This window comes from Canis lupus, chromosome 16, assembly GCF_003254725.2.
Source record: "Canis lupus dingo isolate Sandy chromosome 16, ASM325472v2, whole genome shotgun sequence".
Taxonomy (NCBI): Eukaryota; Metazoa; Chordata; class Mammalia; order Carnivora; family Canidae; genus Canis; species Canis lupus.
Genome location: NC_064258.1, coordinates 25,465,929 through 25,490,718, shown reverse-complemented (window position 1 = coordinate 25,490,718; position 24,790 = coordinate 25,465,929). Strand labels below are relative to the sequence as shown.

At 43.2% G+C, this 24,790-nt stretch overlaps 1 long non-coding RNA gene across 4 annotated transcripts; it reads left to right on the top strand.

Annotated features, from left to right (window-relative positions):
- The first annotated feature begins 70 nt into the window (after nucleotides 1-70).
- LOC112654695 (uncharacterized) lies at nucleotides 71-23,265 on the top strand. Of its 4 annotated transcripts, none has more exons than XR_003133274.3 (6): nucleotides 71-217; nucleotides 424-1,083; nucleotides 10,830-10,925; nucleotides 11,294-11,378; nucleotides 16,832-17,113; nucleotides 22,842-23,265. It is a non-coding gene; the product is annotated as an uncharacterized LOC112654695 (long non-coding RNA). The 4 variants fall into 4 exon arrangements; XR_003133333.3 differs by having other exon boundaries at nucleotides 957-1,083; nucleotides 22,842-23,259; XR_003133357.3 differs by lacking the exon at nucleotides 424-1,083 and having other exon boundaries at nucleotides 22,842-23,258.
- The last annotated feature ends 1,525 nt before the right edge of the window (nucleotides 23,266-24,790 follow it).

Sequence of the window (24,790 nt, the reverse complement as noted above, 5' to 3'; positions counted from 1 at the left end):
GGGGGCCCAGCCACAGGCACTGTGACGGCAGCAGCCCCTGGCGACCTTGTGGAGCTGCGGGGGCCGCAGAGGGCGGCGGGGAGAAGCCTGAGGAGCGGACGGGAAATGAGACCAGGCAGACAGAATCTTAGCTGGAGGGCCCCGGAGACTGTTGCTATTTTTACCTGAGAGACTTGAGCTCCTTTCCAAGCTACCGGGAGGGGAGGCTGACCTGCAGGTGCGTCCCTCCCACAGACATTCAGAGGGACTCAGGCGACCACGGGTCACGCGGTCGAGAGGCGGTAAAGAAAAGGGATGAAGCCAGGTGGTTAAAAGGGGCTCAAGGGGCGAGATCTAAAGGAAAATTTTGCGGGGGGGGGGGGGGGGGCTGTTTAGGAAGCTGACTTCCTCTGCTGGTTTTGTCCCTCTGCCTCTCTTTCTCAGGCAGGTGACCCCAGAGTGAATTATGCATCCCTGACTTGGGACACAGCCAACCGGCCGCAGGGTAAGGGTAGTACCCGACCTTGCTCAGGAAATAATCTGCCAAGAGAGGCACAGAGAGTAACACGCTTGTTCCAAACGCCCGTGTAGGCCTCAGGCTCCACACAGCCCATGGGGCTAGCTCTGGCCATTCTTTTGGCTTTATAACGCACGGTGGCTTTCCTTTTCACTGGACACTGTCAGTCCAATTATAACTAATCACTATCATCACAAAGATGACCCACTAGGATGAGCACTGGGTGTTATACCATATTTTGGCAAGTTGAACTTCAGTAAAAACAAATGAATAAAAAAGAAAAAAAAACACACAAAAACCCAAAGATGACCCACCAGACATGTCTTAAAAGGAAGCCGGCAACTAATGCATCAATTCCAAACTTTAAGGGGCAGTGACGCTTGAGCTCAGGCAGCACAGCTCTGCACGGTGGGTGAGGCTGAATTATTAGAACAGCCCCTCACAGGTCTCCATGTTCCAGGCCTTCTCCCTGCCAATCCATTGGCCATTTCCATTTTCAAAGCCCTTGACATGCAAAGACCTGATCCTCACTCACCTCTCCAGGAGCTTCCCTTTGGAGCACCCTTCACACTACATTTGGGCCACAGGTATGTGCCGTGCTCTCTCACAAGTGTCCTGATCTTTCTCTGTCTGGAACACTTTTTCCCCTTTTCTTTGGCCAACTTCTACTCAAACTTTCAAACTAAAGCCAAGCATCACCTCCTTTGGTAACCAGTGTCACGGAACCCATCACTCATTGCCTGTCACTTCACGCTGGACATTTTGCAAACATTTTCTTTAATGGTGGCAACAATCTTGCCCCAGTTACTGAGGCAGTGCCACATGAAACTGTATCCCTCACCAACCATTTAGGAAAAATCTAGCAAATAAAACACAGGTTCTTGAATCAAAATCACTGGGAGGCTTATTAAAAGACAGATTCCCAAACCCCACACATCTCTACAAATTCACTGATTAATCTGGGCATGGGCCTGTTACTATTTGTCAACGTAAACAAGTTGGGAATAATCACGTGGAGCCAGAAGGAGAAGCAAGTGTTCTCAGCATTAGAAAGCCAGAATCTGTTCATAAGAAATAAAATCAGAGCTAAGACTTTAGTAGTCATAAATATCAGTCCCAACACTTGAGCATAAGAAACATTCATTTTATTCTCAATTCAAGTGCAGTTAACTTACAATGTTATACTAGTATCAAATGTTACAATATAATGATTCAACAATGGATTCACATTGCTCAGTGCTCATCATAGTAAGTGTGTGCTCTTCCCTCTTTTTACCTCTTTCACCTCTCTCAACCATCCCCCCACCCACCTCCCCTCTGGCAAACACCAGCTTGTTCTCTGTAGTTAAGTCTGGTTTTTTGTTTGTCTTATTTTTCTGTTTGTTTGTTTTGTTTTTTTAATTCAACATATGAGTGAAATTATATGGTATTTGTCTTTCTCTGACTGACTTACTTCACATAGCATTGTACCCTGTAAATCCATCTATGTTGTTGCAAATGCAAATGTCCCACATTTTATGGCTGAGTAATATTGCATTGTATATATGTGTATCGTCCACATCTTTTTTATCCATTAATCTATGCACGGACATTTAGACTGCTTCTGTATCTTGGCTATTGTAAATAATGCTACAATATATATAGGGATAAAGATGTCCTTTTGAATTGGTGTTTTTGTTTCAGAAATATTCATTTTTTAATTTTTTATTCTCCTTCAATCTGATTTTAAGTCCTCATCCCTCCAGGATGAAGTAATAACCTCACTTCAGAGAGCTAAGCTCCATGAGGTGCCCAGAAACTGCACAAGGACCACTGGTTCTGCTTTAGCCATGGTACATGCTGGCATCCACATTGTGCATAGTCACAGTAGACTTGGAGATAAGAAGTTTGATCTTTTTAAAAAATTGTTTTAAAGATTTATTTATTTATTTATTCATGAGAGATAGAGAGAGAGAGAGGCAGAGGGAGAAGCAGGCTCCATGCAGGGAGCCCGACACAGGACTCCATCCTGGGTCTCCAGGATCACGCCGTGGGCTGAAGGCGGCACTAAACTGCTGAGCCACCAGGCTGCCCAAGAAGTTTGCATCGTGCACACTGTCCTGCAAGCATAGAAATCCTCGTTGAGGCTGGGAATCTCCGGATCCTACGGGATGACCTTCCATTTCCAGTGAGCTGCCATAGTTGGATGTGTAGTTTCTCACTGCTCACAGTGTCCACCAGCCACCTCCCTTTCCCCTTTATCCCCATCACTCAAAATCTCTTCTTCCTTCTCTTCACTCTCCCTCTTCACCCAAAGCTCTCCTTTCTCTCCTTTTCTCTCTCCAAGTCTCTCATCCATGACAACTAATATAACCTGCGCAGTGAGCACTGGCCTTAAAGAAAATGGGGGCACCTAGGTGACTCAGTTGGTTAAGCATCTGCTCAGGGTCCTGGGATCAAGCCCGGAGTCAGGCTCCCTGCTCAATGGGGAGCCTGCTTCTCCCTCTTCAGCTCCCCTTGCTTGTGTACACACACACACACACACACACACACACACACACACACACTCTCTCTCTCTGTCAAATAATTAAATAAAATCTCGGGACACCTGGGTGGCTCAGTGGTTGAGCATCTGCCTTTGGCTCAGGTCTTGATCCCAGGGTCCTGGGATAGAGTCCTGCATTGGACTCCCCACAGGGAGTCTGCTTCTCCCTCTGCCTATGTCTCTGCCTCTCTCTGTGTGTCTCTCATGAATAAATAAATAAAATCTTAAAAAAGAAAAGAAAAAGAAAACAAAGGCCTGGTAGGCAATATGTGAAGAACAGAGTTCCCCCATTCCCTCCCCAGGAAAGCTTTCAGTCATGGAGATCAGAGCCCATTGGAATGCAGCAGTCACAGTGGAGGAGAAAAACACAGGACTATCTAACAATACATGACTACAGTCCTTGCAAGACATATAAAGAGTCTGGGGGGGGGGAACCCCAAAACCTCCTAAAAATGTATAATTTCTATAGGGAAAAGTGATAGACCCCAGGATAAAAGAAGAGAAGAAATGAAAGGGAAAGGGTTCTAGAAAGAGAAAAAGGCAGATGAATCTGTATTGCACAAAGAATATCAACAGACCAAAAAATAAATAAACAAGACAAAATTGGACAAAACACATAACTACTTGATGGAAGAAGAAACACAAATAACCAATGAAGATAAGAAAAGGTGCTCACACAGAGCAATGAAAGTTAAAACCACAGTGAGGTACGGTTGCTTTTCCATCATATTGGCCAAAATATAAAACTCTAGTCATCGAGTACAGTGAGAATGCAAAGAAATGAGAATCCTTTACACCCTTGATAGGAGTGGAAATTGTTACAATCACTTAAAAAATAATTTGATAGGGGTGCCTGGGTAGCTTAGTCAGTTAAGTGTCTGCCTTCAGCTCAGGTCATGATCAGGGGATCCTGGGATCAAGTCCCGCATCGGGCTCCTTGCTCAGTGGAGAGCCTACTTCTCCCTCTGCCTCTGCCTCTCCCCTGCTTGTGCTCTCTCTCTTTCTCAAATAAATAAAATCTTTAAAAAATAATGATAGTTTGACATTATCTAGTAAGTGTGAAGATATGAATACCCATATAGGTACTGTAGAGTAGAAGCACTCCACACATGGTCCACAACCTCCTAAGGATCCCTGAAACCTGCTCAGGGGGTCTGCAAGGTCAAAGCTATTTTCATTATAATACCCAGACATATTTTCTTTTTCCATTGTCTATATTACACATTATCACATACTCATATTTTTTAAATGCCATCATTACTTAAAGTCAAGTAATGACTTGTCCTTAAAGCAAAAAAATAATAATAAAAGAAAATCCTTAAAGCAGTAAAAGGTATTAGTTTTATTAAATCTCAACCCTTGATAAACATCTTTTTAAAATTCTAAATGATGAAATGAGAAATATACCTGAAACACTTCAGTTGCATTTTGAAGTATGAAAATTGTCTTGAGAAAAAGCCCTTGTGTAATTGCTTGGGTTGTGAGCTCAACTAACTACTTATTTCACAGAATATCATTTTTGTTTGAAGCAAATACTGACAGGTAAACTATGGTTATTCAGACTTGAATATTTGAGAGACATTTTCTCAAAAATGAACAATGGGAGCCTTTCACTCTAGGGAAAACTAACATTATGTGTTGCCAATGGTAAAATTCAATCTTTCAAGCAAAAATCAGAATCTTGAAAACCTTGTAATTACCACCATGAGCTTGACAACTTTCCAATACTTAAAGGCGTTTCTAATGAGATCAGTGGAGATATTAATGAATGTCATCTCCTGATATAATGAAATATGTCACTATTTATAATATCTGCATAATTTAGTGAAACCAACGTCCAATGACCAACATGTGATATCACAAAATCATACATGAGTAAAAGATCCACTCAAAGTGCAAGATAGGCCAATCAATTTTAATGTAAGAGAGTACAAAAGGGTCATCTATATGGTTTCAGATTTCACATTGCAACTAACCTTTAGAGATATTAATCGTTGTCAAATTTTGATACACAGTAGCCCCTCCTTACCCACAGGGGATACATTCCAAGATCCCCCCAGGGAATGGTAGAAACCATGGAGAGTGCTAAACCCTATATATACTATGCTTTTTCCTATATATACACACCTATGATAGAGTTTAATTTATAAATTAAAAGCACAGTAAGAGATTAAGAATAGCTAATAAAAAATGATAACAATATACCATACATAATACAATTTATGTCATTGTGTTCTCTCTCCCCCAAAATATCTGATAATGCTACACTTAGCCTTCTTCTTGTGGTGATGCAAAGAAGATAAACCACCTATGTGATGAGATGAAGTAAGGTGAATGCCATAGGCATCAACCTTCTGATGATGAATGAGGCAGATCATCTACTTCCAGACTGTGGTTGATCGTGGGCCAGTGGCAAGCAAAACACAGATACCGGGTGGGGTGGGGGGGACATCTACTGTAGTATCAGAGAAAAATATCCACAATCATCTGAAAAGGCTATGAAAATATCACTGCCTTTTCCTAATAAATATTTGACTGAAGCCAGATTTTCTTCGCATACTTCAACTAAAACAATAATTAACAACAGATTATAGAAGGGGCTCCTGGGTGGCTCCGTCTGTTGAGCATCTGACCCTTGGTTTTGGCTCAGGTCATGATCTCAGGGTCATGAGATCCAGCTCCATGCTGGGCTCTGTGCTCAGTGGGGAGTCTGCTTGTCTCTCTCTGTCTCTCTCTCTTTCTCTCTCTCTCTCTCCCTCCATCCCTGCCCCCACATGCACACTTTCTCCCTCTAAAATAAATAAATTAAATAAATAAAATTTAAAAATAATAGTAAGATTGTAGAAGTAATTGTGAAGATCTAGCTATCTTCTCTTAAAGAGGTTTTTTTTTATTGTAAAACAATAATACTCTTCATTAATTTTTCTTACATTAGAAAGTAGAGTTATGTTTCACAAAGATGTTATTTATATCAGTCCTTAAGGGGTTTATTATTTTTTTATTAAGGCTTTATTTTTCAGAGAAGGTTTTTGGTTCACAGCAAAATTGAGGGAAAGGTACTGATATTTCCCATATACCCCCTGCCCGCACACATGCACAGCCTCTCCTATTATCAACAACCTCCACCAGAGTGAGACATCTGATGAGCCTACACTGATACATCACAATCACCCAAAGTCCATAGTTGACATTAGGGTTGACTCTTGGTGTTGTTTATTCTATGGGTTTGGACAAGTATAAAATGACACGTATCCATTGTTATGGTATCATATAGAGTATTTTCACTGCCCCAATATCACTGTTATTTTAAATGAATTAATACCTTTAAATTTTCTCCATTTTAATGCCAAATACAGTAAATAAACATAATTGGACATAACCCATATAATCAATAGTTTCTTAGAGTCCTCAATAATTTTTAGAAATAAAAGTCCTGAGGCCCAACAGTTTAGGAAGTTCTATCGTAGAGAAATACTTGTTCATGAGCAGCAGGAAGAACATATTTCTATTTATAACATATTTCTAGCAGCACTACTACTAGTAGTCAAAAACTGAAAACAATCCATTCAATTGTTGTTAATATATCATTAATAAAATATGATATTCATACAATGGAATACTGTACATTAGTGAATATTAATTATATAAAGCACATGTAACAACAGATATTAATTTTGCTAATATAAGGCAGAGGGAAAAAAAGAAAGTGGAAGGAGAAGACATTTGTTATCAGTCCATTTATACACAATTAAAAAATAATCAAAGGTAAAAACAAAACTTCAAATCTAAACCATCTATATTTAGTTATGCAAGCTACCAAGACAAGCAATGGAGTGATAAACACAAAATTCAGGGTGAAGGCTGTCTCCAGAGGATAGAGCCACAGGAAGAGGTTGTAGGCTAGTGCACTGGGAACTTAAAAGAATGTTTTATCTTATCAGTTGGGCATAAGTACATAGGTATCTATTGTATTTTTATGCTTCATACCATAAACATATTTTATAAAGAGTTTGTATCTTTCCAGTTTGTATCCAAACAATAACAATATATAGATGAATAAAACTTACAAAAAGCTAAGTCAACTTTGAAAATAAAGAGTAAGGTGAGAAGACTTTCCTTACTAAAAATACTATAAAACCATAGGAATAAACAGTATAGAACATATGTGAACAAACACAATTCAAAGGAAGAGAAGCAAGAGCCAAGATGGAGCCCTGTGTAGATATGGTAATAAGCTGGAATAAACTATTAATACAAGGGTTGGGGGAATTGGCTCACTATATTAAGAAAAATAGAACTTGCTCTTTACTTAATCCAGCATTTTAAGATGGACTCCAGGGCTACAAAGGAATTTCTTTTAAAAAAATCTAAAAAGCATAAGGGAAAAAATTCATGGATTTGAGAACATCAAAACTAAGGAATTTTGTACAATGAAAGTTCATTGACAAAATAGCAAAATGGAAAGAGATATTTACAGCATCTAAAACTGACAAAAGATTAATATTGAAAATCTTCAAGGAACTCCCGCAAATCAAAATTATCAACAAGAAAAAGTCAGAGGCCCCAAAAGAAAATAATCAATAACCATGAACAGTCAGTTCACAGCAGAGAAGTCTCGCAAGCACAGCAAGCACAGCAAGCACATGAAGAAATGCTCATGTTGATTAGTAATTAGAGAAATGTAAATTAAACATCAAGGCTCCATCACTTAACACCTACCAGCTTGGCAAAATTCAGGAAGCTAGATAATGCCAGAAGTTTTCAAGGATATGAGGATATAGGAACCTTTGTGCAGTGCTGTTGCAGTGCAGACAGATATGGCCATTCTGGGGATCATTCTGCCATTCTGGAAGTGCTTAGATTCAGCATTCAGATACCCTTTGGCCCAGAAATTCTGCTGATGGCTATAGATGGCAGGGAAATTCTCAGAGGTACCCACCTGGGGCTGCTTGCTCCAGCATTGATTGTGGAGTGAGGGTGAAAGCCAACTTAAGGGTTCATTTCTGGAGGAAAGATGGAATAAACATGGTAGATACACAATGATGCACTCTGCCATGTTAGAAGCAACAGACCAGTAGTACATAGACCTACAGGAAGAGATATTATGAACATATTGCTGAATTTAAAAAGAAAAGAAGAAAAACAACTCAATTCTATTTATGTACATTAAAATACTTGTACTCTATATGATACATAGTCTAAAATGAAACAAACTAAAATGAAAAACAAAACCATGAATAAATAAAAAACTAAAATGAAAAAAAAACATATCAAGGAAGTTAAAAAGGTCTCAGACAGGGAAGGAGAATAAAAAGGAATAGCATAAGACAAAGCATAGCCAAAAAAGAGGACTTGCAAGAACATATGATAAGATGCCGTGAAATGAAAAGCATTTCAGGATGCTTAATTCAAACCTTTGCACCTACATTAAAAACAAACAAACGAAACCAATACAGGAGTAAAGTTTAGAAGTCACAGCATGGCTTCCTGGGCCTCCCTGAATGCCTGACCCAGAGGTCTTACCAGTTCATGGTCAAAAGACAGAGGAGCCTCCAGGGCCATCACCTCTGATTCTCTACCACTTAAACTTAAACTTCCATAAGCTCAGTGTGCATTTGGATGGGAGAAAGAGTACAGATCTGGGATATTAATGTTTTCCAAAGACACAGAACCTATGGGTGAGATAGATAGATAGATGATAGATGATAGATAGATAGACAGGGCATGAGCCAATTCCTTGAAATTCTTTCTTTCTCTCTATATAAATGAAATACATGTCTGTGTGTATATAACATGTTATATATAATTGACTATGATATATATACACCATATTATGATATATGATATATGATAATTTTTCTCATATCTAATATCCCTCTATATGATTTCTCATATCTAACATATCTCTATATGATTTCTCATATATAATATCTCTATATAAACAGAGATTTCTAGAGTGACATGTGTGTATATATCTATATATAGGTATCTGTATTCCTATATATAGATAGAGATGTGTGTATATATATGTGTATATATATCCATATATATGTATACATATGTGTATATATATGTATACATATATATAGATAGAGATAGATATAAATATATACATATAGAGAGAGAGATAGAGAGAGAGAGAGAAGGAGATGCACTCAAGGAATCGGCTCACGCTACTGCTGGGGCTGGCAAGTCTGAAATCCACAGGGCAGGCCAGCAGCTACAGACTCAGGAAGAAGCTGATGCTGCAGTCTTGAGGCAGACCTTCTTTCTCAGGGTAATCTCAGGTTTGTGTTGAAGGACTTCCTGCTGATGGCATGAGGCCCATCTACATCGTTGAGACTAATTTCCTCTATTTAAAGTCAACTGATTATAGATGTTAACCACAGCTACAAAATGTCACCATACCACCACTTGGGTGAGTGTGTAATTGAATAACCAGAACAATCAACCAGCCAATTTGACACATGGAACGACCGGCACAGATGGCATCCGGATCAAACGGGAATAGTCTTTGGCAACAACAGACTATCGTGGACTGTTGGGCACCTAGGGATATCTGCTCCTGAATTCTATCCAGGTAGAACAATAACATTCCTCTTCTCTCTTCTTTTCTACCATTTACCCTCCCAACTTCCAGCATAGCTCGAGCTCTGTTCTATCAGGTTGTAGCATTATCTTCTTCCTTTTACAAATGAGGAGCCTTGTTCAGAGCGGTAATTTACATAACTTGCTCTAGGCCACTCACTGGTGCTGGAATGTCAGTCTGAGTCAGATTCCTTCCACCGCAGTAACTATGCTTTCAACATCCGACATCTTTCTGAGCCCCTTACCCCTTACCCCAGTCACTTTGGCTGCTTTTCCCTTGAGCTCTCCAGAATAGCCCATGAAGCCTTCCTTATAAGGAAAGGCTGTTTTTGGAGACCCAGATGTCTGCCTCAGGTAAAATCGGACCCAGTACCAAAGCCTTAGCACACCAGTCCCATCCTGTGTATAACATGTGCCATGTGAGGAGCCAGGGGCATGTTCAGAGGTCCCAGGGCTTGCACACAGACCGTGCAAAAGTGACCAGATGTACCTAGTTCTTCATTTAGGAGCTGTTTCCTGAGAAAAGTCCACATGGGTTCTGGGGAGGTGCTAGAGTCCCTGAGCACCAGTGAACATGACCCCCCTGCCCCCCCACGCCAGCCCAAAGTTCTTCAAAAACAGAAACCCCCATATGCTTTTAAAGTCGAGGCTTTCACAGTCATTTGGTAAACTAAATAGCTACTTTCATTTCCCAAATACGACTGAGCCCTCCCAGGTCCAGAGGGACCCAGAACAAAGCCAGCCTGAACAGGTTCAGGGACAAATCCCCACCTGCTGCACAGCCAGTGGTCCACCTACCTGACTGCACGGTGCCACCCCCGCCTCACCCTACTCCTTGCCACTCCTTGGAAGAAGCACCAACAGGCTCCTGTCTGTATGAAAAGGGTACTTAGAGCTCACATATTATGCAGAGGAGAATTTCCTTAAGTCACATATAAGAAAGTGAGAAGGAAAAGGTCCATATAGTTGACGGGGTGGAGGGTGACCCTGTACACGGGCAAGGGGACCTTGAAAGCTGTTTTATGCTAATCATATAGATATACTTCTCACCAAATAAGCTACCTCTACTTTTATATACACGATCTCATTCGATGCTCAAACAAAACTCATGAGGTAGGCCAGGCTGTTTTTATTCCATTGTCTGAACAAGAAAACTAAGGGCTTCTGACAATACATTATGTTCTTTTCTCATACTTCTTATGTTGCTCTCTGAATTCTAAGTCCAGTGACCCTACCTTTGGAACTAAGAATCATCGTAGTCAACATTGTGAGCACTAGCTACACACGGGACATCCGTCTTCATGTGCACAATCTCATGTAAGTCTTAGAGCTCTTAAACAACCTGTGAGAGATACTATCGTCATTCCCATTTGACAAATGAGTGAACAGACTCCAAAACACTGGGAGGAAAGCTTCCTACAAATCCTGATATAAAATATGAACTTCATGGCATCATAATATCTTAAGGCTGGGTGGTTTCAAGAGCTGACCTAATTCTTGAACCTGTTTTGAGTGAGAAACTAAAAAGTTGTGGGGATTCAGGAGACAATTGCACCACCTCCCTTGGCTACTTTTACAAGGTCCCTTATAGATTCTACATCTTAATTGCAGAAACCTCTTCATGCTTTGGTTTTGGTTTGCTTTCATTGTTGTTGTTTGTTGTTTTTGTTTTTGTTTTGATACAGACACGAGTCTTAAAGCACGGAAAATACCTATCAAATTAACCTGTAACAAGAGACTCCAGATTGGCCTAAACTGCATTCTCCCCAGGTAATGCTCAGCAACTGAGAAACCCCATGCACATTTTGCAACAGGGAGCATTCCAAACCTCTAATTTCAAGTAAGATGAAGCATATGTGAATAGCTTTCCTCCTGGGCTGCTCTCTCCTGACTGCAAACGATCTTCACCAGTGGGCCCTGTGGGTGCTTTAGCCGTGGCAGGACTCCAAAATTCTGGGTCCATTTCCTGGGTTTCAGGCCACATGTCTGAGGATTCTCAAAGCTGTGAGTGGATTGGCAGCAAACATCAATGTGACACACTGAGTTTCACTTAAAAGACATCTAAGTCTCAAAGCAGACAATCTATTAAGAGCATCTCATTAAAATCAATCCATAGTCCCAGTGGACATTAGCCCAAGTTGGGTCATTGACAAGCACCCAAACCAGAAAAGCACGTGTCCTGGGAATGAAAAATCTCCCCAAGATAGTAAGACCAGCCTAAGAAGCTGTATATTTATGTGGTCCTGGCAGTCACTGGTTTCATTTGTCAGTTTTCAATTAGATGCTGTCACATACACTCCCCTCTACTCTTCCCCACCCCAAACTACATGGGTTAGTTTTACACTGGTGACTGGGAGCAGGGATTGATCGCTGGGTTTTTTCATCCTACCTGGGATCCTTCTCACTCACACAAGCTGTAAAATCTAATTGTTCTTTGTCAAATGGCTATATTGCTTTTCCATATGACTTGTTAATGCTACTCAGAAGAATTTCAATCGCAAAACCCCTAATTTTTAAAATGCTATTAGCAAGGAGGTAACACTGTCAACACTTGCTGGAAATGACACTCCAATGGCCTTTTGCATTTTAAGTTTATTTATTTATGACTAACACAGAAATGATACTATTTCAGCAGGGGATCAAGGATAGCTCTTTGTGTCAAACTCATTTTCTGTCCCCTCAAAAGCTCACAGTGGGGACAGTAAATATGTTGTGTGGAGAACACTGCAGCCACAGGGTGATTCGCTTGAGAAACTTCGCTAGAGAATTTTAGAGCAATGGAGAGGAACGTTTTGCTTTTGTCGGTATTCAAAAATTGGCAGTACTTACAGGCTGGAGCTTAAAATTCATGCAGATGCCATGTAAGATAAATTTGCAAACGTGATACCCATTTCTTGACAATTAGCTGAGCAAACTGCTTTTAATGATAACAAACACATAAGCCCTCTGGAGCAATTTTATTATGGTTCTCCTTAAAACCTGCAATTAAAAAATAAAAAATTTAGTCATCAGAACAGTACTGGCCTTCAACTTCATTTAATATGGGGTCTGGATTTTCTTCCCATTTCATCCACTGGGTCAAGTGATGCGCTAAGGAAACCAGACCCATCACTTGACCCCGATTTAGTGATCCAAAAGATGGGGACAGGGCAAGGAAGGGGATGACAGGATAGAGACAAGCCACCTGAATTATAAAACGTATTTGGTTTCTTGTAAAATATCTGACCTTATAGGCACAAGGAGGCCTTGCAATTTAATGGAAATCTATAAATGCTTTTTAAAGAGAAGAAATCTTTTTTTGCAACAGTATTTAATTACTTTGAAAATAATGGTCGATAAATCTAGAACCAATACATTGTTTTACCCAAGTATGTTACCAGTGGACCTCTTTTCCTTATACCAGACTGATGACAGAAGGCTAGATGTCAGACAAGAGTCCTAGACCGAGGTCAGAAGTCCTGCATTCAAGTCCTTTCAAGTCCCAGCTCTGCTTGAATCCCTGAAATTTGAAGTAGTTGCTTTCTTTCTCTGGACCTCACTTTTCTTGTCTAAGATAGCAAGGCTAGGCTACCTATGGTTTATAAGGTCTGTGGTTTCTAGGGGTGGTAGGTTTGGCATATACACTGTAGAGGACACTTTGGAAGTGTCCACCTGGACCTCTCTGGATCCTGTGGCCTCTCTGCATGCCCACTTCCCTATATCTGCCTTGTGTCTAAAGGCTCTACCTGCACTTCCTGACCATCAGAGTCAGTTGGCTCCTTAGCCCAGAGAACTGAAGTGCCTGGGAGTCCCCGCCTCCCTCCCTCCTTAGCCAATAACTGATTTGGGAATGTGAGAGCCCAGCAAACTTGCAGGAGTCAGGACAAACTCTGCAGAATAATTCCTGCTTCCAGAGCTCCACATAGAGTCAGTGAGGCTACCCATTCACCTGGCTTCTTCCCCTTCCCCATCTGCCTCCTTCTCGTATTTGATCCCAGGAACATTTTCTTTCTCTGCCTCTGGAGAAACTGACTTAAAATGCACATCTAACAGGCATAGCAAAAATAATAGTCATAGAAAAGAGCTTTTTTTTGGGGGGGGGGAGGAACAGAAGGAGAGAAAGAATCCTAAGCAGGCCCCACACCCAGCATGGAGCTCAACATGGAGCTTGATCCCATGACCCTGAGATCATGACCTGAGCTGGAATCAAGCACTGGACACTTTGGCAACTGCTCCACCCAGGCGTCCCCATAGTAACAAGCCTTTCTGCATCCAAGGTGCAGTATTTGAAACTTAAAATGGTTTGCACCTGAAATGAATAGACTTGTAGAATTGGAGCACCCAAGAGTCTGGTTCCCCCCTAACTGGTGGATGGGTGGGTTGTTCTTGGAAGGGAGCCTGTTCAGTTTTAAACTCACTTTCCAAGCGGTCCAGAAGAAGCATCTGAGTTTGATAACCCAATAAGTGGGGGTGGAGTGGTAAGAAAGTGTGCATTGGGATGAAGTCTAAAGGCTGACGGAGAGAAGAAAGTGGATGAAAAGTGCTCAAAGCCAGTGTCCAGTGTTGGTGGGGTGAACCAAGGGATGTCACCAGGAAGCAGGATATCATCTCAATTCTTCACCAGATACCAGGTCCTGAGGAATGTGGAATATCTAGTGGATTCTCCCTCCTGTACAGCCTGCCCTGCCCCTCTTCCTCCTTCTCCTCCCCCTTCTTCCTTCATCCCTCCTGGACAACAGGAGCCAAACAGCCAGTCAAGCCCTGGATCTGAAGAAGAACCCACCCACAAGGCTTTAGGGTCCAGGAAGGGTGAGGAGGGTGTGCGATGACATGCTCTCAGGGGTGTTTTCAAAATCTCTGACAGTTCTAAGGGAGGAATCCAGGGGTCAGAAATGTCTTCCTAGAGAGGAGCGTCTTGAGGTGAGTCTTGAGAAAAGCCAGATGGAAGCAGGAAAAGAAAGAGGAGTATTCCAGGAACAGGAAACCGCAGGAGCTGCCCAGTGGGCGAATCCTTCAGGCCCCTGTGTATGGCTGGGGAAACAGGGGTGAGAGAAGATATCAGTTAGGCTAGGAGAGGCAAGCTGCAGAGAAACAGCAAGGAGGCCCTTCAATTCACTGTCAGGAGTGTGAACTTCGTCCTGTGGACTGTGAGCAGGGATAGATGGGACTGCCCTCCATACACCTCCAAGGTCATTCATCTGTCCCTGTGTCCCCCAGCCCTCAAATCCTGGGAAATTTATTTCCCTTCCCAAGACTCCCTACTGATGCTGCTAAAGGCAGAGGCCGCTAATTTAAACGACCATTAAGCTCTGCTGCAAGCCCTGAAGTAACTTAATGAATAGGAGCCTGATAACCTGTTCTTCACAAAAGGAGGAATTAAGAACTCATTTATATCAGTGACAGGGTAGAAAGAAAACAGCAATCTTACTCCAGCCAGATCATGGAGATACCAGCCTCTGCTTTATGGAGTCTTAATTAGATCTCCTCGGTCCTCTTGTTTTTATTTTGTGGTTGCCTTTTTAAAAAATATAGGAAGAATATTGATCAGCTCACACCGCTGGAGAGCATATTTTATGGAAAGAATACAGATGATGAGGCTCTGTGTCCTAAGAACTCACAGGGGTTTGAGGAGTAAGGGAAAGGTAGAATTTGCTATGCCTGAGGCATTTGAATAATTACTTTTCCTAATGAACTCTCATTCTAGAAACACCAGAGCTACCTGCAGAGGATACTTTACCTGCTTCAGAATCTGAACCAAGGTGGTTTTCTGGGTGGGGGTGGGGGTGGGGGTGGGGGATGGGTTAGAGCAACAGGCAGGAAGACGTGGTAAGCTGATGTGGTGAGAGATTTCCTGGGAGTCTTTTCCACATATGTTGGCTTATTCTTCAACATGAACACCTCAGGAAATCCGAGAGAGAGAGAGAGAGAGAGAGAGAGAGATACTGAGAAGAGAGCATATTGGGGAAGGTAGGTACACTGCTGAGGGCAGATGCCAGAGTCAGGAGACTGGGGTCCTGGTGTGTCCACTCTGCTGTTTACTAGCCATGTGATGTTGGGTGACTTGCTCTATCCCCCTGAGTTTTTGTTTACTCATCAGTAAAACACAATAAAATTAGATCCAGTGACCTCTAGGGCTCGGTCTAATTCCAACAGGCTTCCAGCCTGAGTAGAGTGACACCTCAGAGGTCCAGCTAGAGGCAAGGAGAGAGGCCTGACACAGAGGGGACAGAATGACATGTGTATCCTCCAAGGGTCTCTATTAGTTCCAGGTGACATCCAAAAAGTCAAAAGATTTTCACCCCTAACTCTCAGACTATATGCCAACCTAAACCAGAATTCTCTAAATTTCTCCCTGGAGCCTCACCTAGAGCTCTAGCATCAGTTTTGTGCAAGGGAGATTCTAAATAGCAGTCTCAGCTGACTTAGAAAAGAAGTTTGGCTGAATTATATTCTTCATCCATCCATCCCAGAGTGGACACCTGCATCTCTCCTCTTGAATATTCCACTGTCTGCTCTGGCATTGCCCTTGACTGGCTCCCTTGTCCTTCTCTCTGTCTCTCTGTGTGTAGTTATGGCAGTGTCAGCTGGAGCAAGAGTACAGTTGGAATAAAAGACAGAGCCGGCGGTTGGGGTGGGGTGACCAGGCTGGGGTCAGAACAACAGTAGTCATGGTCTGTGGGATTCAGCAAATTGAAAAGGTCAGGAGCCAGGCAGCCATCCTAGGGATCGAAGCACATAACTTCCTAAATCCCTAAGATGTTTAACTGTATTACAGTAGCATATTTGGCTGCCCTTAGGAGCTAAATATTATAATTTCCTTTTAATTCAATGGAAACTAAAAATAACTCAAATTTAATAAGAATCTTGATGTAAAATTCCAAAACCAAAAAGGAACCTATCTTATTAATAACTCTTTAATTATACGAATTCATATCATCATTTTTAAGAATAACAAAATTCTGTGAATTTCTCAAAAAAAAAAAATGAAAAGGTCAGGAGCACAGAGATCAAAATCAAGTTGTCAGGTCAGAATGATAAACTTAAAGAAGAGGATAGCAAACTACAGTCCATGGGCCAAATCTGGTCTGTGCCTATTGTGTAAATAAAATTTTAAACATAGCCACACCCATCCATTTATGTATTGTCTTTGGCTGCCTTTGCACTAAAATGGCAGGAATGAGTAGTTGTAACAAAGAGCGTACAACCCACAAAATCTGAACTATTTACCATCTGGCCCTTTACAGGAAAAGCTTGACAATGCCTGGCTTTGATGATGTACTCACATTGTTTGCTTGCTCCTGCATGAAGAGTTGACATGCCAGATCTCCCTCCCTGACCTCCAAGCAGAGCTTCCTTCGGGAGGCAAGTCTACTCAGGACAAATCCCAGGGACAGCAGTGACCCTTGCACTCATCTCCCCCAGCGGTGGGAATGGAGAGAAAGCTCTCTCTTAGCTCCATATGGAGCCCAGAAAGATGGTGGCAGAGGAGAAATCACCAAAGCTCTTCCTCCCTCTATGGATAGAAGGTAAGAACTGATCCCACTCCAGGTCCCCTTTACTACCATTATGCCCACTGTTCCCCAGGTCCCACCAGAGGGACACTTCTACATCCATGAGGGCCCTGTTTTAGAAGCCACACCACACACACGGCCACAATTCTAAGCACTCCCACTCCCTAAGACAGGGCTTTTGTCAGCTCCTCATCTTGTTTGATCAACACAGGATTTAAATTGTCGAGGAGATCACAGATCCACCCACTGGCTGAATCATGCCTGAGCACCCACTCTGTGCCAGGCACTACGCTCAGCACATGGCAATGAGCAAAAGGTAGTCTGTTCACTGCCCATGCCTGTGGCTCTCAGCCCACTGTCCACAGTCCACTCAGCAAGGGAGGGCTCCAGGAATCCCTATTCCCTGGTCAGACAATTATTTATGATGTGTAATTTACAACTAGCCAACCCTCAAAGACTTGAAAGTGGAGACAGAGTAAGGACTATTAAGAAAGAAAGAAATATATGTACTTACATGTTTTCATATATATTTGGAATATATATTTACACATATTTCAGCAGATATAGAATCAGTTGCAAAGACTTTAATGTGACAAGTTGTATCAAATGTGAATGAGGGGTCACCTCAGGTTTTGAAACCTCCTCAGCGAGGATTTCTGGGGAGGAGCCTTCATGAAATGCATATGTATAGGCATGACTGTCCCCATTGATTGAGAAAACCATCAGCTCACAGAGCAGCTTACCCTAATGGGGCAGAGTGATGGGGTGTAAATATCAAGGGAATACATATGTGAGAAGGAATAGAGCAGAGAGGGGGACAAAAGAGAGAAAAACGTGTTATCTGTAGGGGGTGGGAATGTAATCAGGATGAGAAGATTGTTGTCAAGTCTGAGTGATATGTGTTTATTGGGGTTTGGTTGCAGAAATAAAACCTGATAACAGGACCCTGATTCTCCCCCAGGTGAGATGCACTCAGGGAGGTGGGGGTTGACCTAGTAAAAATGTGGGGAAGGTTCCCTTTCTTCGGGACCTCCACCTTCTAATCAGGCCCTAATTGACTCTTATGGGATTTGTCTTTGATAAAGAGAGAAATCACTGAACCTAAGCAACTGCTTTTGCTCTCAAATTTCCATGAGGATCTTCCAAAGGCCCCTTTCCCTTCCTTTGCCTTCAGAGAGCACCATGAAAGTGGACAGTAAAAGAGTCTCTTTGAAACTCTGTTTTATGAAAGGTCAACCAGTTGTACCATTAGAAATCTACAAAGTGCACACAAAAGAAATATTTGGATTGGGTTTCATGTGGTCATTTTTTTTCTAGGGGCAGGTAATTGTAAAGAAATTCTAATAATTTCAATAATGACTTGACATCATTTCACACTAAATGTCTGACTATTCACCATAGTCAAACCTGTGGCTTATATGGAGGGGCCTTTCCTTCTGTAGTGTGGGCCCCACAGGAGGAATATGCAAACCTGGACTTAAGTGTATGAACTTCTGTATAGGAGATAGATTTTCTCTCAAACCAGTCCAGTCCCCATGGCTGTACACCCACTATTCCTCCTGCCTCAGGGCCTCCTCCCAGCTCTCTTCTGTCCCTCCCACTCCTATCCAAGTCCATTGGTGGTCTCTCAGTCTTCAATCACAGCTCCTCTGAGCCATCTTGTTGGCCTCCCCCACCCAGACAGAGGGAGTGGCCCCCTCCTTTGAGCTAGAATGACCTTTGCCCAGTATCCATGAGAGCACCTAGACATGCAAATAATTCCAAGTGCTCTGACATTACCCCACCAGACACTGAGTGCCTCAAGGACAAGGCTGTGTCACATTCATCTTCACATCTCCAACTGGGATATTAGGCAGTAAGACATAAAAGATTTAAAAAACAGCTGGCAAATGTCTTGTGCATCTGTTGAAACAGGGCAGGGGTTCCTGAATAGCAAGATGGCTGAACTCTTTCAACCTCCCTAGAGGTTGAGGTCCCAAGTGGAGAGCTCCATCAGATACACAGTACATAAAGTGGGCGTCCTGGGAATGGCTTTGCCCTGGGAATACATGGTCTGGTTCCTCATGCTCTCCTCCCTTACCCTCTGCACCCACTGCCAGATCATTCATTCCTAACTACTGTGTTAGCAACCCCAACAGCAGTTCTACCAGAAGAAGTCACACCACCTGTCAGAGCTGGAAGGGTCCTTACACATCCCTGGGGGGAGGGGACTTCAAGTTGTATTATTCAGAGTCTTAGAGGTAAAGTGGAGACACCGCAGGAGCCATCCATGTGCACAATTTGAGGGGATATTCTTAACAGTCAACGCTCTGGGCCACCTCAACCCCTCCCCTTTTCATTCAGAGCAGTTTTGTTTTTGATTTGATCTGTAATAACCATAAATTTGGCTTCCACATGAAATACTGTTTTAAAAAATGATTCTGCCAGTAAAACAAGATTGAAAACCTTGAGGGCTGAGAAAGGAAGATGGCTTGTCCAAAGTCACAGGATTAGTTAGTAAACAACAGATCAGAAGTAAAATTAGGCCTTTCAACTCTCCGCCCTGCCCCAACTCCTCCCCATCAGTCACTCAGCGTCTAGTGGCAGCAACGAGCCATTTCCAAACCCAGGTGCACCTGGGGACCTTGGTCAAAGCTCATGCTTTTGACATTCCTAAGCAAATACCCAGAGGCTTCAACAAACGGTAACAGTTGCTGTTTACATGTTTAGGTGAAGCTGACTCTGTACAAATGAATCCTCTGCATTCTACCACATGACCCTTTAATCATACTGCTGCTCAAGTCCCTTCAGATGTTTTTAATTGTGCAGTTGACCCAAAGTCCGAGGGTAAATGAGCCTATGAGCTGGGCAGGGCCAGTCTGGAATGGAGAGCCTCTGTAAGTCAGAAGCCTGAAGGTTCCCACCTCTAAAACTACTGGCTCTCACCTACCCCTGGCATCTCCTTCTTACATGACCCAAAGCCCCTGGTACCATGATATACCAGGGAGTCCATCAGGACCACCTAGTCTCAAGCTGGTGCCACAACCAGCTCTTACCCAGAAGAGGTCTAGTGTCTCTGAGGTGGGACAGACTGAGCTTGGGTTGGTCTAAATAGCCAAGAGATATGAAAGAAGGAAATAGAAGAGTCATGACAGCCAAAATTGAGGTATAGTCTGAAACCTGACATCAAGTGAGTGTCTATGATTCCATAGACATGTACTTAGTGGATGCAGGACCTAGCCAATAACCAGGAATGCAGTGAAAAAGGTTTCAAACATCTATCCAACGATAACAAATGCTGTGACAATATGAACCAAACCCAACAACATCATGATATAGGAAGTATTATTACCCCATTTTTCAGGTGAAAAAACTGAGCCCTAAAGAAAGATTAAGTAATGTGTGCAGGGTCACCCAGATGAATTTGCACCCAGGTGATCTGCTTCAGGAACCCACAGAACAGAGCACAAAACTGCCATAGAAATGTTGAGAAATTGGTTAGATCATGTATGTGTTTTGTAGATAGAGTCATGTCAGTAGGAGCCACAAATGGGTTAAAGAAAGGGAGGAATCAATGACGACACCCAGATTTTTACCTGAGCAACTGTAAAGATTGAGTTACCATAAAGAGATGGCAACAGACACTAGGGGACAAGTCTGAAGTGAGAAGTCCAGCTTTGCACAGCTTGAGTTATGGTGGCTATTGGCTGCCAAATGGAAAGTCTGGGAAGGCAGTTGGATATGTGAGTGTGGAGTTTAGCAGAGGAACCTGAGACCCAGGGATGGGGCTGGGAGTCATTGCATGCAGGCAGGGATACTCATACAGTCACTGAGTGCGTGAGCATGGAAGAGAAGGAAAGAGTTCCCACCCCAGGGAGGACCCAGCAGGCGGGACAGAGAAGGAGAGCCAAGTAGGATAAAAGAGCAGCTGAAGAACATGCTGTCCTTGAAGGCAAGTGGGGGGAACAAGTGCAGCCAGGAGTGGGGAGGGGCAGACAGGCCAAGTGTTGGCCACAGTCATACAAATGGAGAACTGTGAGCCCGCCCCTGGATTTAACCAAGAGAGGGCCCCAACCACCTGACTAAGAGCAGGTTCCACAGAGCTGTGGTGCCAAATCAGCCTGACTGGAGGAAAGGAGCCTTTTTGCAAAGCAGGGTGAAAGTTGAAGGGCAAGATGGTAGAAGTGGGGTCAGAAGATATTTTTTGTTGACTTTTTTTAAATGAGAGAATCAATAGCGTATTTGCATGCTGACTAGACCCATCCAGGAGAGGAGACCATGAGTCATTCCTGAGGGAGAGGGAGAGGGCAGAAAGAGTAGAGCCAAGACCCCAGATGGTGAGAGAGGATGCACAGGCAGTGAGGGGTGCCCGGGGCGGGGAGTACTCTACACCGCTCCCAGCAGAGAAGGGGTTCAGGGGCTCTTGGGGAGTTCCCTTCCAGTGGCTTCAATTTGTTCAATGAAAGAGGAAGAGAGAAGTTTGAGGATTAGAGGAGAGAGGAAGACATGGAGGAAAGTGAGGCCAAACAGGGCAGAGTGTCTGCAGTCATGAAACCCATCCAAGCTCCATGGTCACAAAGTGGAACCGATCCTTGGATATGTGGAGCAAGCCCAGGCTGGATTTCCCTGGGTCCATTGGGCCTGCCTGGAATAGACTTCTAGTCCCTACTGCCCAGAGTTTTAGAGGCCAGACGAGTGTGACACTGAAACAGGGGCTTGCCTCGCCTCTAAAATCCCATTACACACTCCCCTTCAAAAGCAACAAATTTAGAATCCAAGCAAAACTACCTTTGAATCCTTAGGCAGAGAATCTTGAAAAGGTGATATCCTGTCTGTATTATTCCATAGAAATTGCTTCTAGGGCAAGACTATAAGAAGCAATATGTGCCCTGGCTCCTTGATTTGGAAACAGCTGTGAGCAGCCAGTGCCTCTCCAGTCAGGAGCCCAATCCCCAGCTCAGCTGATGTGCCCTTCTGTCTATGCAGGGCTGCTGGTCGCTCTGCCCCAGGCCATGGGTGTCCAGATAAGAGTTCTCCCCTATTTGGGGAACTGTCATTTAGGTGCTCTCTGCCTCTGGCCAGAGAGGGTCTCAGGGTCTCGGGTTCTACAGCCTTCCGATTCATGCAGCTCAAAGTCCCCAGAGTAGAATCACCCCAGCTAGGCTTCAGCCCAGGAGCAATGAGTGGTGATCAGAGGATCAGGGGCCAGGGACCAAGAAAATAGGACAGAGGAGGACATGCAGCAGGAGGGAGAGACTCTGTCATCTTCATGGTTCAGTTTCAGGTTTTCTATGAATTCATCACCTTTGCATGAGATTTCAAGCCAGTATCATGAAAAATGATTGCCTTAGACCCCCAAAATAAAACACTGGTATAGGGATCCCTGGGTGGCGCAGTGGTTTGGCGCCTGCCTTTGGCCCAGGGCACGATCCTGGAGACCCGGGATCGAATCCCACATCGGGCTCCCGGTGCATGGAGCCTGCTTCTCCCTCTGCCTGTGTCTCTGCGCCTCTCTCTCTCTCTGTGACTATCATAAATAAATAAAAAATTAAAAAAAAAAACACTGGTATAAGACAATTGTCTGGCAAAGAATAGATGCCCAGCAAACTACTATGTTAATGGGGAATTAACAGGGAGTTAAAGGGGGGGGAGGGTTTCGGGTTCGTTTCTTGTTTCTTTGCATTTTGGGCAGAAAGTAAAAAAGCAGAATGAGAACTCCAGCATGTCCTTCACTCTGTGTTTCTTCTCAAATATGTTTTTGTAGGGCAGTCGTTTCTGAGAACACGTATCAACACTTAGTCAAGGAAGCAGCTGTGGAACAACGGTGTTGGGACTTGGCAGGCTGTCTCCACGGGGTACGAGCCTGTGGGAGCTGGGGAAGGCCACAGTGACACCAAATCCGTGCAGAGCCCCTATGTAAGCATCATCCTGGCAACACAAAGGAACGGCCAAAAAGCCATTCTCCACTTTCTGAGTACTTAGAATAAGGCAGTATGGAGATATTAACTAACGTCACAATGAAAGAACAATTGCATGGAAAGCTCTTCCCGTGTCTATCCCATCCCTCCCTTCCGCCTCCTGCCCCGGGGATTCTAACCATTATTTTTGCCTGATCTAGTATAATAAGGACGCATTGAAAGGGTTAAAGACTTACTTACTTGCTTTAGTTTCTTTTTCTAAATAGAAAAGGCAATAAACATCACCAAGAATCTACCCTGAACATACATTCTCTCTGATGCATTAACAAAAGCAATCTATAAATTATGTTTGTCAAGGAACATGATTCTGTGAAGCCACGCCTTGGAGTGGGCATGGCCCTGAAGAGTCCCTTTTCCAGGCAAAACCTGCCACCTTCTGGGATAGAATTGAACTGCAGGCACCTGTGTTTGTGGGGAGGAAGGGGAAGCCCACATCCTCTTGCAGGTTTTCTCTGCAAAGGATGTTCTGAGTCAAATCCCAGACGGAATTTACTGGAAACAAAGCTAAAATCTTCTCCAGACAAAGATCAGTGAAAAGCCAATCCCATCCCATTTTCAATCATCTTAGATCACCAAGGAGATATTTATAATAAGTGCAGAGTCCCTTTAGATCAGGCAGGAAGGCAGGTTAGACAGTGCAGAGCCTCTCCGAGCAGGGGGGGGGGGGGGAGCACAGCGGACCTCCAGCGAGGTGAGTCCAGTCCTTCTGCACCTCCTCCCACCACACACCTGGGGAGGTAGCCCTTTCCTGGGGGTAAATAACACCCATCCTACAAGGAATCAAGCCAGGAGTTTGCACTGATGGCCCCGATGAGGGAGACATGGTCCTGCTCTGTCCCTATGACCTGCTCCCACAGTCCATCCAGAAGGATGTACTTGTCCCAGTGCCTGTCCACATCCCTCCTGGACTCTGAGCCTGGATCCCTTCATCTCTGAAAACTGCAGAGCCTAACAGCTCAGTAAGGAGACAGGGAGGGAGGAGGAAGAAACAGAGTTACGTGACACAGGAACATTCCAAGTAGACAGTGATGAGAACAGTGGTCTGGTGATTTATTTCACCCTCGGACACGCAAATTGTCCAGCCATTACTGCTTTCCTCACCAATCAGCAAGGCAAAACCTGGGGATGCTTCCTCTCCCCCAACATCTACTCTCATTAGGCTGTTGGGGCGGGGAGCTGGGGACGGGGGGAGAGTGTTGTTTTGTTCCTTAAATTTTCAACATCTGTTTGACTTCAAAACTACAAAAAAAAATAGATCAGCAAAAACAATCTTGTTCACTATTTTATTAGGGTCTAGTCTATCCTTCCTTGTATTTCCTCTTTGCAAAAATAGACTAATACATATATATTTTAAATTTCCCCACCTTTCATATACAGAAGTTAAGGAAGGCAATGTAACCATTTTTCATTTTGGTCTTTTCTGTTACTATATTTCGAAAATGACTCAATGTCAGTTCCTAGAAATCTTCCTCAATTGTGTTTGGTGGTAATGGTGCTCTGCTGTGTGGATATACCAGTCTATTCAACTATTCAACCAGTTTCCTACTAACAGGCTTGCAATTTGTTTCCAGTATTTTGCCCTTCTAAATACCTGTAATAAAGAAATATGAATATAAATATACACATACACACACACACACACACATATAGTTTTAGATTTGTGAAGACTGATTTTTCAGGGAAAATTTCTAGAAGGACTGTGGGTCAAAGAGTAAAAGACCTAATGCCCTTTTGT